We start from the raw sequence: 16,238 nt of genomic DNA on the forward strand, positions 1-16,238 counted from the left end.
GGTGTGAGATGGTATCTCATTGTGGTTTTGATTTGCATCTCTCTGATGGCGAGTGATGATGAGCATTTTTTCATGTGTCTGTTGGCTGTATGAATGTCTTCTTTTGAGAAATGTCTGTTCATATCCTTTGCCCACTTTTTGATGGGGTTGTTTGTTTTTTTCTTATAAATTTGTTTGAGTTCTTTGTAGGTTCTGGATATTAGCCCTTTGTCAGATGAGTAGATTGCAAAAATTTTCTCCCATTCTGTAGGTTGCCTGTTCACTCTGATGGTAGTTTCTTTTGCTGTGCAGAAGCTCTTTAGTTTAATTAGATCCCATTTGTCAATTTTGGCTTTTGCTGCCGTTGCTTTTGGTGTTTTAGACATGAAGTCCTTGCCCATGCCTATGTCCTGAATGGTACCACCTAGATTTTCTTCTAGGGTTTTTATGGTTTTAGGTCTAACATTTAAGTCTCTAATCCATCTTGAATTAATCTTCATATAAGGAGTAAGGAAAGGATCCAGTTTCAGCTTTCTACTTATGGCTAGCCAATTTTCCCAGCACCATTTATTAAATAGGGAATCCTTTCCCCATTTCTTGTTTCTCTCAGGTTTGTCAAAGATCAGATGGCTGTAGATGTGTGGTATTATTTCTGAGGACTCTGTTCTGTTCCATTGGTCTGTATCTCTGTTTTGGTACCAGTACCATGCTGTTTTGGTTACTGTAGCCTTGTAGTATAGTTTGAAGTCAGGTAGCGTGATGCCTCCAGCTTTGTTCTTATGACTTAGGATTGTCTTGGCAATGCGGGCTCTTTTTTGGTTCCATGTGAATGTTAAAGCCGTTTTTTCCAATTCTGTGAAGAAACTCATTGGTAGCTTGATGGGGATGGCATTTAATCTATAAATAACCTTGGGCAGTATGGCCATTTTCACGATATTGATTCTTCCTATCCATGAGCATGGTATGTTCTTCCATTTGTTAGTGTCCTCTTTTATTTCACTGAGCAGTGGTTTGTAGTTCTCATTGAAGAGGTCCTTTACATCCCTTGTAAGTTGGATTCCTAGGTATTTGATACTCTTTGAAGCAATTGTGAATGGAAGTTCATTCCTGATTTGGCTCTCTGTTTGTCTGTTACTGGTGTATAAAAATGCTTGTGATTTTTGCACATTAATTTTGTATCCTGAGACTTTGCTGAAGTTGCTTATCAGCTTAAGGAGATGTTGGGCTGAGACAATGGGGTTTTCTAAATATACAATCATGTCATCTGCAAACAGGGACAATTTGACTTCTTCTTTTCCTAACTGAATACCCTTGATTTCTTTCTCTTGCCTGATTGCCCTAGCCAGAACTTCCAACACTTGTTGAATAGCAGTGGTGAGAGAGGGCATCCCTGTCTTGTGCCAGTTTTCAAAGGGAATTTTTCCAGTTTTTGCCCATTCAGTATGATACTGGCTGTGGGTTTGTCATAAATAGCTCTTATTATTTTGAGGTACATTCCATCAATACCGAATTTATTGAGCGTTTTTAGCATGAAGGGCTGTTGAATTTTGTCAAAAGCCTTTTCTGCATCTATTGAGATAATCATGTGGTTCTTGTCTTTGGTTCTGTTTATATGCTGGATTACGTTTATTGATTTGCAAATGTTGAACCAGGCTTGCATCCCAGGGATGAAGCCCACTTGATCATGGTGGATAAGCTTTTTGATGTGCTGCTGAATCCGGTTTGCCAGTATTTTATTGAGAATTTTTGCATCGATGTTCATCAGGGATATTGGTCTAAAATTCTCTTTTTTTGTTGTGTCTCTGCCAGGCTTTGGTATCAGGATGATGTTGGCCTCATAAAATGAGTTAGGGAGGATTCCCTCTTTTTCTATTGATTGGAATAGTTTCAGAAGGAATGGTACCAGCTCCTCCTTGTACCTCTGGTAGAATTCAGCTGTGAATCCATCTGGTCCTGGACTTTTTTTGGTTGGTAGGCTATTAATAATTGCCTCAATTTCAGAGCCTGCTATTGGTCTATTCAGGGATTCAACTTCTTCCTGGTTTAGCCTTGGGAGAGTGTAAGTGTCCAGGAAATTATCCGTTTCTCCTAGATTTTCTAGTTGATTTGCGTAGAGGCGTTTATAGTATTCTCTGATGGTTGTCTGTATTTCTGTGGGGTCAGTGGTGATATCCCCTTTATCATTTTTTATTGCATCTATTTGATTCCTCTCTCTTTTCTTCTTTATTAGCCTTGCTAGCGGTCTGTCAATTTTGTTGATCTTTTCAAAAAACCAACTCCTGGATTCATTGATTTTTTGGAGGGTTTTTTGTGTCTCGATCTCCTTCAGTTCTGCTCTGATCTTAGTTATTTCTTGCCTTCTGCTAGCTTTTGAATGTGTTTGCTCTTGCTTCTCCAGTTCTTTTAATTGTGATGTTAGAGTGTCAATTTTAGATCTTTCCAGCTTTCTCTTGTGGGCATTTAGTGCTATAAATTTCCCTCTACACACTGCTTTAAATGTGTCCCAGAGATTCTGGTATGTTGTATCTTTGTTCTCATTGGTTTCAAAGAACATCTTTATTTCTGCTTTCATTTTGTTATGTACCCAGTAGTCATTCAGGAGCAGGTTGTTCAGTTTCCATGTAGTTTTAATTGAGTTTCTTAGTCCTGAGTTCTAGTTTGATTGCACTGTGGTCTGAGAGACAGTTTGTTATAATTTCTGTTCTTTTACATTTGCTAAGGAGTGCTTTACTTCCAATTATGTGGTCAATTTTGGAATAAGTGCGATGTGGTGCTGAGAAGAATGTATATTCTGTTGATTTGGGGTGGAGAGTTCAATAGATGTCTATTAGGTCCGCTTGGTGCAGAGATGAGTTCAATTCCTGGATGTCCTTGTTAACTTTCTGTCTTGTTGATCTGTCTAATGTTGACAGTGGAGTGTTGAAGTCTCCCATTATTATTGTATGGGAGTCTAAGTCTCTTTGTAAGTCTCTAAGGACTTGCTTTATGAATCTGGGTGCTCCTGTATTGGGTGCATATATATTTAGGAGAGTTAGCTCTTCCTGTTGAATTGATCCCTTTACCATTATGTAATGGCCTTCTTTGTCTCTTTTGATCTTTGATGGTTTAAAGTCTGTTTTATCAGAGACTAGGATTGCAACCCCTGCTTTTTTTTGTTCTCCATTTGCTTGGTATATCTTCCTCCATCCCTTTATTTTGAGCCTATGTATGTCTCTGCATGTGAGATGGGTCTCCTGAATACAGCAGACTGATGGGTCTTGACTCTTTATCCAGTTTGCCAGTCTGTGTCTTTTAATTGGAGCATTTAGTCCATTAACACTTAAGGTTAATATTGTTATGTGTGAACTTGATCCTGCCATTATGATATTAACTGGTTATTTTGCTCGTTAGTTGATGCAGTTTCTTCCTAGCCTCGATGGTCTTTACATTTTGGCATGTTTTTGCAATGGCTGGTACCGGTTGTTCCTTTCCATGTTTAGGGCTTCCTTCAAGGTCTCTTGTAAGGCAGGCCTGGTGGTGACAAAATCTCTAAGCATTTGCTTATCTGTAAAGGATTTTATTTCTCCTTCACTTATGAAACTTAGTTTAGCTGGATATGAAATTCTGGGTTTAAAATTCTCTTCTTGGGGGGGCGGAGCAAGATGGCCGAATAGGAACAGCTCCAGTCTCCAACTCCCGGCGCGAGCGACACAGAAGACCGGTGATTTCTGCATTTTCCACTGAGACTCCACCTCTGAGGACAGCGCACAGCTGAAGACCAACAGGGGAAGCAGCGGGGGCCGGTGCAGACGCGAACGACTCTGTCTGACAGCTTTGGGGAGAGCCGTGGATCTCCCAACGCGGAGGTTGAGATCTGAGAACGGACAGACTGCCTGCTCAGGTGGTCCCTGACCCCTGAGTAGCCTAGCTGGGAGACATCCCCCACTAGGGGCAGTCTGACACCCCACACCTCACAGGGTGGAGTACACCCCTGAGAGGAAACTTCCAAAGGAAGAATCAGACAGGTACACTCGCTGTTCAGCAGTATTCTATCTTCGGCAACCTCTGCTGCTGATACCCAGGCAAACAGGGTCTGGAGTGGACCTCAAGCAATCTCCAACAGACCAACAGACAGTCCTTCTGACTGTCAGAAGGAAAACTATCAAACAGGAAGGACACCTATACCAAAACCCCATCAGTACGTCACCATCATCAAAGACCAGAGACAGAAAAAACCACAAAGATGGGGAAGAAGCAGGGCAGAAAAGCTGGAAATTCAAAAAATAAGAGCGCATCTCCCCCTGCAAAGGAGCGCAGCCCATCGCCAGCAACGGATCAAAGCTGGTCAGAGAATGACTTTGACAAGATGAGAGAAGAAGGCTTCAGTCCATCAAACTTCTCAGAGCTAAAGGAGGAATTACGTACCCAGCGCAAAGAAACTAAAAATCTTGAAAAAAGAGTGGAAGAATTGACAGCTAGACTAATTAATGCAGAGAAGATCATAAACGAAATGACAGAGATGAAAACCATGACACGAGAAATACGTGACAAATCCACAAGCTTCAGTAACCGACTCGATCAACTGGAAGAAAGAGTATCAGCGATTGAGGATCAAATGAATGAAATGAAGCGAGAAGAGAAACCAAAAGAAAAAAGAAGAAAAAGAAATGAACAAAGCCTGCAAGAAGTATGGGATTATGTAAAAAGACCAAATCTACGTCTGATTGGGGTGCCTGAAAGTGAGGGGGAAAATGGAACCAAGTTGGAAAACACTCTTCAGGATATCATCCAGGAGAACTTCCCCAACCTAGTAGGGCAGGCCAACATTCAAATTCAGGAAATACAGAGAACGCCACAAAGATATTCCTCCAGAAGAGCAACTCCAAGACACATAATTGCCAGATTCACTAAAGTTGAAATGAAGGAAAAAATCTTAAGGGCAGCCAGAGAGAAAGGTCGGGTTACCCACAAAGGGAAGCCCATCAGACTAACAGCAGATCTCTCGGCAGAAACTCTACAAGCCAGAAGAGAGTGGGGGCCAATATTCAACGTTCTTAAAGAAAAGAATTTTAAACCCAGAATTTCATATCCAGCCAAACTAAGTTTCATCAGTGAAGGAGAAATAAAATCCTTTACAGAAAAGCAAATGCTTAGAGATTTTGTCACCACCAGGCCTGCCTTACAAGAGACCCTGAAGGAAGCCCTGAACATGGAAAGGAACAACCAGTACCAGCCATTGCAAAATCATGCCAAAATGTAAAGACCGTCGAGGCTAGGAAGAAACTGCATCAACTAATGAGCAAAATAACCAGTTAATATCATAATGGCAGGATCAAGTTCACACATAACAATATTAACCTTAAATGTAAATGGACTAAATGCTCCAATTAAAAGACACAGACTGGCAAACTGGATAAAGAGTCAAGACCCATCAGTCTGCTGTATTCAGGAGACCCATCTCACATGCAGAGACATACATAGGCTCAAAATAAAGGGATGGAGGAAGATCTACCAAGCAAATGGAGAACAAAAAAAAGCAGGGGTTGCAATCCTAGTCTCTGATAAAACAGACTTTAAACCATCAAAGATCAAAAGAGACAAAGAAGGCCATTACATAATGGTAAAGGGATCAATTCAACAGGAAGAGCTAACTCTCCTAAATATATATGCACCCAATACAGGAGCACCCAGATTCATAAAGCAAGTCCTTAGAGACTTACAAAGAGACTTAGACTCCCATACAATAATAATGGGAGACTTCAACACTCCACTGTCAACATTAGACAGATCACCGAGACAGAAAGTTAACAAGGACATCCAGGAATTGAACTCATCTCTGCACCAAGCAGACCTAATAGACATCTATTGAACTCTCCACCCCAAATCAACAGAATATACATTCTTCTCAGCACCACATCGCACTTATTCAAAAATTGACCACATAATTGGAAGTAAAGCACTCCTCAGCAAATGTAAAAGAACAGAAATTATAACAAACTGTGTCTCAGACCACAGTGCAATCAAACTAGAACTCAGGACCAAGAAACTCAATCAAAACCGCTCAACTACATGGAAACTGAACAACCTGCTCCTGAATGACTACTGGGTACATAACGAAATGAAAGCAGAAATAAAGATGTTCTTTGAAACCAATGAGAACAAAGATACAACATACCAGAATCTCTGGGACACATTTAAAGCAGTGTGTAGAGGGAAATTTATAGCACTAAATGCCCACAAGAGAAAGCAGGAAAGTTCTAAAATTGACACTCTAACATCACAATTAAAAGAACTAGAGAGGCAAGAGCAAACACATTCAAAAGCTAGCAGAAGGCAAGAAATAACTAAGATCAGAGCAGAACTGAAGGAGATCGAGACACAAAAAACCCTCCAAAAAATCAATGAATCCAGGAGTTGGTTTTTTGAAAAGATCAACAAAATTGACAGACCGCTAGCAAGGCTAATAAAGAAGAAAAGAGAGAGGAATCAAATAGATGCAATAAAAAATGATAAAGGGGATATCACCACTGACCCCACAGAAATACAGACAACCATCAGAGAATACTATAAACGCCTCTACGCAAATCAACTAGAAAATCTAGAAGAAATGGATAATTTCCTGGACACTTACACTCTCCCAAGGCTAAACCAGGAAGAAGTTGAATCCCTGAATAAACCAATAGCAGGCTCTGAAATTGAGGCAATTATTAATAGCCTACCCACCAAAAAAAGTCCAGGACCGGATGGATTCACAGCTGAATTCTACCAGAGGTACAAGGAGGAGCTGGTACCATTCCTTCTGAAACTATTCCAATCAATAGAAAAAGAGGGAATCCTCCCTAACTCATTTTATGAGGCCAACATCATCCTGATACCAAAGCCTGGCAGAGACACAACAAAAAAAGAGAATTTTAGACCAATATCCCTGATGAACATCGATGCAAAAATTCTCAATAAAATACTGGCAAACCGGATTCAGCAGCACATCAAAAAGCTTATCCACCATGATCAAGTGGGCTTCATCCCTGGGATGCAAGCCTGGTTCAACATTCGCAAATCAATAAACGTAATCCAGCATATAAACAGAACCAAAGACAAGAACCACATGATTATCTCAATAGATGCAGAAAAGGCTTTTGACAAAATTCAACAGCCCTTCATGCTAAAAACGCTCAATAAATTCGGTATTGATGGAACGTACCTCAAAATAATAAGAGCTATTTATGACAAACCCACAGCTAATATCATACTGAATGGGCAAAAACTGGAAAAATTCCCTTTGAAAACTGGCACAAGACAGGGATGCCCTCTCTCACCACTCCTATTCAACATAGTGTTGGAAGTTCTGGCTAGGGCAATCAGGCAAGAGAAAGAAATCAAGGGTATCCAGTTAGGAAAAGAAGAAGTCAAATTGTCCCTCTTTGCAGATGACATGATTGTATATTTAGAAAACCCCATTGTCTCAGCCCAAAATCTCCTTAAGCTGATAAGCAACTTCAGCAAAGTCTCAGGATACAAAATTAATGTGCAAAAATCACAAGCATTCTTATACACCAGTAACAGACAAACAGAGAGCCAAATCAGGAATGAACTTCCATTCACAATTGCTTCAAAGAGAATAAAATACCTAGGAATCCAACTTACAAGGGATGTAAAGGACGTCTTCAAGGAGAACTACAAACCACTGCTCAGTGAAATCAAAGAGGACACAAACAAATGGAAGAACATACCATGCTCATGGATAGGAAGAATCAATATCGTGAAAATGGCCATACTGCCCAAGGTTATTTATAGATTAAATGCCATCCCCATCAAGCTACCAATGAGTTTCTTCACAGAATTGGAAAAAACTGCTTTAAAGTTCATATGGAACCAAAAAAGAGCCCGCATTGCCAAGACAATCCTAAGTCAAAAGGACAAAGCTGGAGGCGTCACGCTACCTGACTTCAAACTATACTACAAGGCTACAGTAACCAAAACAGCATGGTACTGGTACCAAAACAGAGATATAGACCAATGGAACAGAACAGAGTCCTCAGACATAATACCGCATATCTACAGCCATCTGATCTTTGACAAACCTGAGAGAAACAAGAAATGGGGAAAGGATTCCCTATTTAATAAATGGTGCTGGGAAAATTGGCTAGCCATAAGTAGAAAGCTGATACTGGATCCTTTCCTTACTCATAATTAATCTTCATTAATTATGAAGATTAATTCAAGATGGATTAGAGACTTAAATGTTAGACCTAAAACCATAAAAACCCTAGAAGAAAATCTAGGTGGTACCATTCAGGACATAGGCATGGGCAAGGACTTCATGTCTAAAACACCAAAAGCAATGGCAGCAAAAGCCAAAATTGACAAATGGGATCTAATTAAACTAAAGAGCTTCTGCACAGCAAAAGAAACTACCATCAGAGTGAACAGGCCACCTACAGAATGGGAGAAAATTTTTGCAACCTACTCATCTGACAAAGGGCTAATTTCCAGAATCTACAAAGAACTCAAACAAATATACAAGAAAAATACAAACAACCCCATCAAAAAGTGGGGAAAGGATATGAACAGACATTTCTCAAAAGAAGATATTCATACAGCCAACAGACACATGAAAAAATGCTCATCATCACTCGCCATCAGAGAGATGCAAATCAAAACCACAATGAGATACCATCTCACACCAGTTAGAATGGCAATCATTAAGAAGTCAGGAAACAACAGGTGTTGGAGAGGATGTGGAGAAATAGGAACACTTTTACACTGTTGGTGGGATTGTAAACTAGTTCAACCATTATGGAAAACAGTATGGCAATTCCTCAAGGATCTAGAACTAGATGTACCATATGACCCAGCCATCCCACTACTGGGTATATACCCAAAGGATTATAAATTATTCTACTACAAAGACACATGCACACGTATGTTTATTGCGGCACTATTCACAATAGCAAAGACTTGGAATCAACCCAAATGTCCATCTGTGACAGACTGGATTAAGAAAATGTGGCACATATACACCATGGAATACTATGCAGCCATAAAATGGATGAGTTTGCGTCCTTTGTAGGGACATGGATGCAGCTGGAAACCATCATTCTTAGCAAACTATCACAAGAAGAGAAAACCAAACACCGCATGTTCTCACTCATAGGTGGGAACTGAACAATGAGATCACTTGGACTCAGGAAGGGGAACATCACACACTGGGGCCTATCATGGGGAGGGGGGAGGAGGGAGGGATTGCATTGGGGAGTTATACATGATATAAATGATGAATTGATGGGTGCTGACGCGTTGATGGGTGCAGCACACCAACATGGCGTAAGTATACATATGTAAGAAACCTGCACGTTATGCACATGTATCCTAGAACTTAAAGTATAATAAATAAATAAAAAAAAAATTCTTTTCTTTAAGAACGTTGAATATTGGCCCCCACTCTCTTCTGGCTTGTAGAGTTTCTGCCGAGAGATCTGCTGTTAGTCTGATGGGCTTCCCTTTGTGGGTAACCCGACCTTTCTCTCTGGCTGCCCTTAAGATTTTTTCCTTCATTTCAACTTTGGTGAATCTGGCAATTATGTGTCTTGGAGTTGCTCTTCTCGAGGAGTATCTTTGTGGCGTTCTCTGTATTTCCTGAATTTGAATGTTGGCCTGCCCTACTAGGTTGGGGAAGTTCTCCTGGATGATATCCTGAAGAGTGTTTTCCAACTTGGTTCCATTTTCCCCCTCACTTTCAGGCACCCCAATCAGACGTAGATTTGGTCTTTTTACATAATCCCATACTTCTTGCAGGCTTTGTTCATTTCTTTTTCTTCTTTTTTCTTTTGGTTTCTCTTCTCGCTTCATTTCATTCATTTGATCCTCAATCGCTGATACTCTTTCTTCCAGTTGATCGAGTCGGTTACTGAAGCTTGTGGATTTGTCACGTATTTCTCGTGTCATGGTTTTCATCTCTGTCATTTCGTTTATGACCTTCTCTGCATTAATTATTCTAGCTATCAATTCTTCCACTCTTTTTTCAAGATTTTTAGTTTCTTTGCACTGGGTACATAATTCCTCCTTTAGCTCTGAGAAGTTTGATGGACTGAAGCCTTCTTCTCTCATTTTGTCAACATCATTCTCTGACCAGCTTTGATCCGTTGCTGGCGATGAGCTGCGCTCCTTTGCAGGGGGAGATGCACTCTTATTTCTTGAGTTTCCAGCTTTTCTGCCCTGCTTCTTCCCCTTCTTCGTGGTTTTATCTGCCTCTGGTCTTTGATGATGGTGATGTACTGATGGGGTTTTGGTATAGGTGTTCTTCCTGCTTGATAGTTTTCCTTCTAATAGTCAGGACCCTCAGCTGTAGGACTGTTGGAGATTGCCTGAGGTCCACTCCAGACCCTGTTTGCCTGGGTATCAGCAGCAGAGGTTGCAGAAGATAAAATATTGCTGAACAGCGAGTGTACCTGTCTGATTCTTACTTTGGAAGCTTCCTCTCAGGGGTGTACTCCACCCTGTGAGGTGTGGGGTGTCAGACTGTCCCTAGTGGGGGATGTCTCCCAGCTAGGCTACTCAGGGGTCAGGGACCCACTTGAGCAGGCAGTCTGTCCGTTCTCAGATCTCAACCTTTGTGTTGGGAGATCCACTGCTCTCTTCAAAGCTGTCAGACAGAGTCGTTCGCGTCTGCACAGGCCTCTGCTGCTTCCCCTTTTGTTGTTTAGCTGTGCCCTGTCCCCAGAGGTGGAGTCTACAGAGACAGGCAGGTTTCCTTGAGCTGCTGTGAGCTCCACCCAGTTCGAGCTTCCCAGTGGCTTTGTTTACCTACTTAAGCCTCAGCAATGGCGGGCACCCCTCCCCCAGCCTCACTGCTGCCGTTTCGGTTAGATCGCAGACTGCTGTGTTAGCAACGAGGGAGGCTCCGTGGCCGTGGGACCCTCCCGGCCAGGTGTGGGTATAATCTCCTGGTGTGCCCGTTTGCTTAAAGCGCAGTATTGGGGTGGGAATTACCCAATTTTCCAGGTGTTGTGTGTCTCAGTTCCCCTGGCTAAGAAAAGGGATTCCCTTCCCCCTTGCGCTTTCCAGGTGAGGCAATGCCTCGCCCTGCTTCAGCTCTCGCTGGTCGGGCTGCAGCAGCTGACCAGCACCAATTGTCCGGCACTCCCCAGTGAGATGACCCCAGTACCTCAGTTGAAAATGCAGAAATCACCGGTCTTCTGTGTCGCTCGCGCTGGGAGTTGGAGACTGGAGCTGTTCCTATTTGGCCATCTTGCTCAGCCCCCATGAAATTCTTTTAATCAAAACCAAGTAAGAAAATAAAAGAAAAGGTGTACCATATTTTAGCCAAAGAAGAGAGGACCCACCATAAATTATGAGCAAACTCAACTCTGGCAAAGAATGAGCCTCAGCAGATAACATGGATATCTTCTCAATCACAGAAAGAGAGACTTCCTAGAGTTTTTTTTAAAAAACAGACTTTTTTTTTTTTTTGAGATGCAGTCTTGCTCTGTCACCCAGGCTAGAGTGCATTGGTGCAATCTCGGCTCACTGCAACCTCCGCCTCCAGGGTTCAAGTGATTCTCCTGCTTGAGCCTCCCAAGTAGCTGGGATTAAAGATGTGTGCCACCACATCCAGCTAATTTTTTGTATTTTTAGTACAGATGGGGTTTCACCATGTTGGTCAGGTTGGTCTCGAACTCCTGACCTCATGATCCACCCGCCTCAGCCTCCCAAGGTGCTGGGATTACAGATGTGAGCCACTGCGCCTGGCTCCAAACAGACATTCTTATACTACTTTCTTAGTTCAGAGTGTAGAATATCCTTCACTAATTTACCTTTTATTTCAGCATTAATATCTTTTTGGATTTTTGAAAAAGGGAGTATTTCTGTGACTTTTAAGTCATCTCCAAAGAATTTGCTGGTAATGATTCCTCCTACGGGTGCATTGCTACCAGGTTTCCGCATAGGCGCATCTTCCTGAAACCAGTGAAGTCATCAATCCGACAATCCAATTAGCTGAGTGAAATACCATCTCCTGCTACAAGCTCTGTTGAAACAGATTTTGACAAAAAGCCGTCAGTTGGAGTTTGACCACTTTATTTCCCCTCCACATAGACATCATGAATGACAGATCTGGAAACAAAACTGAGAAGCTGAGCTGTGAGACATGTGTGTTTCATCATCCCTACGGGTACATCTATGTGCTCCTCAGTTTCTAGGGAATTATTTATTTTATAATTGGGAAGACATACCACGGGGAAACCCCAGGCCTGACGAACTGAGGCCAGGATACCTAATACAATAAAACCACCTTTTATTTTCTGACCCTATGAATACATATGGAAACCAAGTAAGACAGCACAACTCTAACAAACACAGATCCCTGGTACTCATGGGTTAGTGTCAGCTTGCTCTGCTTTACTAGTCGAAAGCAGCAAGTCTCAGTTGACATCATGACTTCTCAAATTCACATACAACCTGCCATGCTTTACTAAGCTGGAAGCCAGACAACTTGGATATACCTCAAGCGGCCTCTTCTCTACATCAAATATATTCTGAGAAAATAGAGGCAGTCATTAGTGCTGAAAGTTCTATAAGCACTCCATCACCAAAAATCCCTTTTAGCATATGATCTTCATCATCCTTCTTTTCTGCCTCAGAAAAGTGACTTTCTTTTCACTCCAGGCCTGTCACCTCTTTCATTTATTCATCATCTGTGGTAGGCAGCATGCCAGGAGCTGGGGATCAGCAGTAAGCAGCCAAGAGAGCAACGTTCCCTGCCCTTGTGGAGCTCGCAACCTCATGGGGCAGTCAGACAGTACATGCACAATGAGTAAATGAGCAAATGAGCAAATGAAACAAGCAGCACTAGGCTGGTGTTGGGGAAGCTGTCCACAGGCCTGCAGGAGACAGCAGCAGAGGTTGCCTCAGGGGTTGTCGCTGGTTGGGCAGGGTCTTCTGAAGAGGTGCCATTGGGCAGGGCTTGGAGGAAGAAGCAGAGCCGCCTATGCAGAGGCAGACGGGGAGCTCCAGGCTGCGGTGAGGCCAAAGGGTATGGGCTGGAGTGGGGATGGACCGGGCACTATGGGGTGAAGGAGAGAAGCAGAGAGAGCCAGGAGATGGATGGGGCCCCTGTTAGGAGAAGGTGATGGAGGCCAGGCCATGCAGAACCTCCCAGACTAAAGCAGGTTCACCATCTGTTCTGAGTGCTTAGAGGAGTTGAGAATGGGTTCTCAGGACCAACATGACATTATGTGATTTACATGCTAACATGATGACCTGGCTGCAGGGTTGGAGGGTATGTGTTCGATGGGGGCAATAATGGGAAACATGGAGATATCACAGTAGCTCAGTGATTGATCATGGCAGAGTGGAAAAGAAGAGAGAGAAATGCTTGGATTCAGAAATTTTTTTACAATATATAGAGGAGACAAGGAAAAGAAAGGTAGAAAAAAAGAATGCCTGTAATCCCAGCACTTTGGGAGGTTGAGGTGGGTGGATCACCTTAGGTGAGGAGTCTGAGATCAGACAGGCTGACATGTCGAAGCCCCATCTCTACTAAAAATGCAGAAATTAACTGGGCCTGGTGGCTGGTGCATATAACCCCAGCTACTCTGGAGGTTGAGGCAGGAGAATTGCTTGAACCCTGGAGACGGAGGTTGCAGTGACCCAAGATGGCCCACTGCACTCCAGCCTGGCCTACAAGAGAGAAACTCCATCTTTAAAAAAAAAAAAAAAAAAAAAAAAAAAAAAAGAGAGAGAGAGAGATAGGGATTAAGGACAAGAAATTTTACACTTGATCTTAGCCAAAAGGCCGAGAAGCGATGGGGACAAGAAATTTTAAAAGAAGATTTTGGAAAACGAAAATCCTAGAAGATTTCCATGAAGGATCGAGCGAACAACTGTCAAGTGCTGCTGAGAAATTAATGGCAATGTCCCAAAACTGTTCACCTTGACTAGGACAGTTTCAGTGAAAAAGAAGAGGCAGGAGGCTGACTGCACTGGATAGATCATGAAGAGGAGGTGAGGACAGGCTTACTTACGGCTTTCCTCTGACATGGCAGAGCCTTCAATAAGGCTGTCTCTTGCTCCTTGTTTCCTTACCAACACAACCATCTTCTGCCTTTTTTGAAATGATGAACTATCAGATTCCCTGGGAGGTTTAAACACGTTTTGAGGTTCTCTAGCAACCTTCTCTGCTTTATCAGGCATTGTTTCCGGAAAAACATCAATGAACATATTCCATTTATAACAAAAATCTAACAATCACAAAATGGCAAACAGTCTGCATATGTGTATCCAACCAAGAATGTGAATCATTAATTTGACATTTAATCATGAGCCAAATACCAAGTCTCAGCAAACACTCTGTTCTCAGGAAAAGAAACCTAATTTTAATGCATGCTAAGTAAAAAAAAAGAGAAGAAAAATGGCAAAACGAAAACCAATCAGAATGCTTGTGGAATAAGCAGCTCTCATCAACCAAAAGTAGATAAAAATATTATTACCTCTTTGAAGATGGATAAACCAATGTGTATCAATCCTTGTTAGGAAAAATAATTCCTTTTCTTTGTCCTCATTCTAGGAGATTGATACAAACCTGATAACATTTGACAAGGACATTAGAAGAAAGAAAAACTACAAGAGCAAGCCAAAAATACAAGCCAAGATCACCCCTGAATTCAGACACAAAAATTCTAAACTAAAGGTTACCAAATAAAATCCAATAATACTTAAAAAGGACTCCATCAGCCATGGTGGAGTATATTGCATAAAGGCAAGAACGATTTTAACATTTGAAAATCAATCAATGTAATGCACCACATTAAAAACAACAAAGATACAGCAAACACCACATGATCATTATTATAGATGGGTGAATGTTTAAAATATATTCATGATAAAAACTATCAGCATCTTAGAAAAAAGGGCAGTGCTGGGCATGGTGGCTCACGCCTGTAATCCCAGCACTTTGGGAGGCCTAGGCAGGCAGATCACAAGGTCAGGAGATTGAGACCATCCTGGCTAAAATGGTGAAACCGCATCTCTACTAAAAATACAAAACATTAGCTGGGCATGGAGGCATACACCTGTAGTCCCAGCTACTTGAGAGGCTGAGGCAGGGGAATCGCTTCAACACAGGAAGCAGAGGTCACAGTGAGTCAAGATCATGCCACTGCACTCCAGCCTGGGTGACACAGCGAGACTCTGTCTCAAAAACAAAACAAAACAAAACAAAACAAAACAAAACAAACAAACAAAAAAAAACAAGAAAGAAAGAAAAGAAAAGAAAAGAAAAATGGGCTACTTTCTCATTCTGGTAAGCATATGTACAAAAAAAAAAAATAGTGAAAATAGTGAATGCCATAATTCATAGTGAAATATCAGTATTTTCTCCCTGAGTTGAAAGCAAGACAAAGATGTCCACTATCCATTCAACAATTAACTGGAAGTTCTAAAAGGTAGAGTAGCATCAGGAAAACATAATAGGTTTAAAATTTGGAAAGAAATAAAATCTTCATTATTCACAGATGGCATTTTTCTGTACATAGAAAATGTAAAAGAATAAAATCAAGTCACAATATAATAAAAACCAATGGTATTTCTTTATTATTAATAGCAACAAATAATTAGAATATCAAATTTCAAATGTCATAAAACAGTTAAAAAATCAAATACTTAGGAATAAATCTAATCAAGATGTGCTAGAGCACTACACAAAAATTATAAAACATCACTGAGAGAAATTGAAGATGCAGTGAATGGAGAAAATATTCTTTCAATGGAATCTAAGACATTATTAAGAGACATTATAGTTAATTCTCTCAGAATGATCATAGCAATCATATTTAAAATTCCACCACGTTAACAAAATTTTTTCTGAAAATTGACAGACAATTGTTTTAAGTATATGCAAATTGAAGATTTGGTAAAGCTAAGGCAATCTTTAAGGAAAAGAACTAAGTTGGTAGATATACACCACTAAATATGAGATTTACTATAAAGGTAGAGTAATTAAAACAGTGTGGTATTGGAGCAATGACAGGCAAATACACCAACAGCAGAGGACACAGAGGCCAGAAACAATCTGGAAATGGAAAATAGCTAGATTTACCACAGAAGAACTCCTGTAAATCATTGTGGAAAGATTAGTGCTTTTAATAAATGCACTTCATAAATGTAGGGAAAATACAAACTTTGACTCTTACTCCATCCCACTTCAGAAAACCTTATTAAAGATAGTGAATCCAGTAAAAAATATCAGATATTAGCTTTACAGCTTTAGAATAGGCCAAGGTGTT

Source organism: Rhinopithecus roxellana, chromosome 7 (assembly GCF_007565055.1).
Source record: "Rhinopithecus roxellana isolate Shanxi Qingling chromosome 7, ASM756505v1, whole genome shotgun sequence".
Taxonomy (NCBI): Eukaryota; Metazoa; Chordata; class Mammalia; order Primates; family Cercopithecidae; genus Rhinopithecus; species Rhinopithecus roxellana.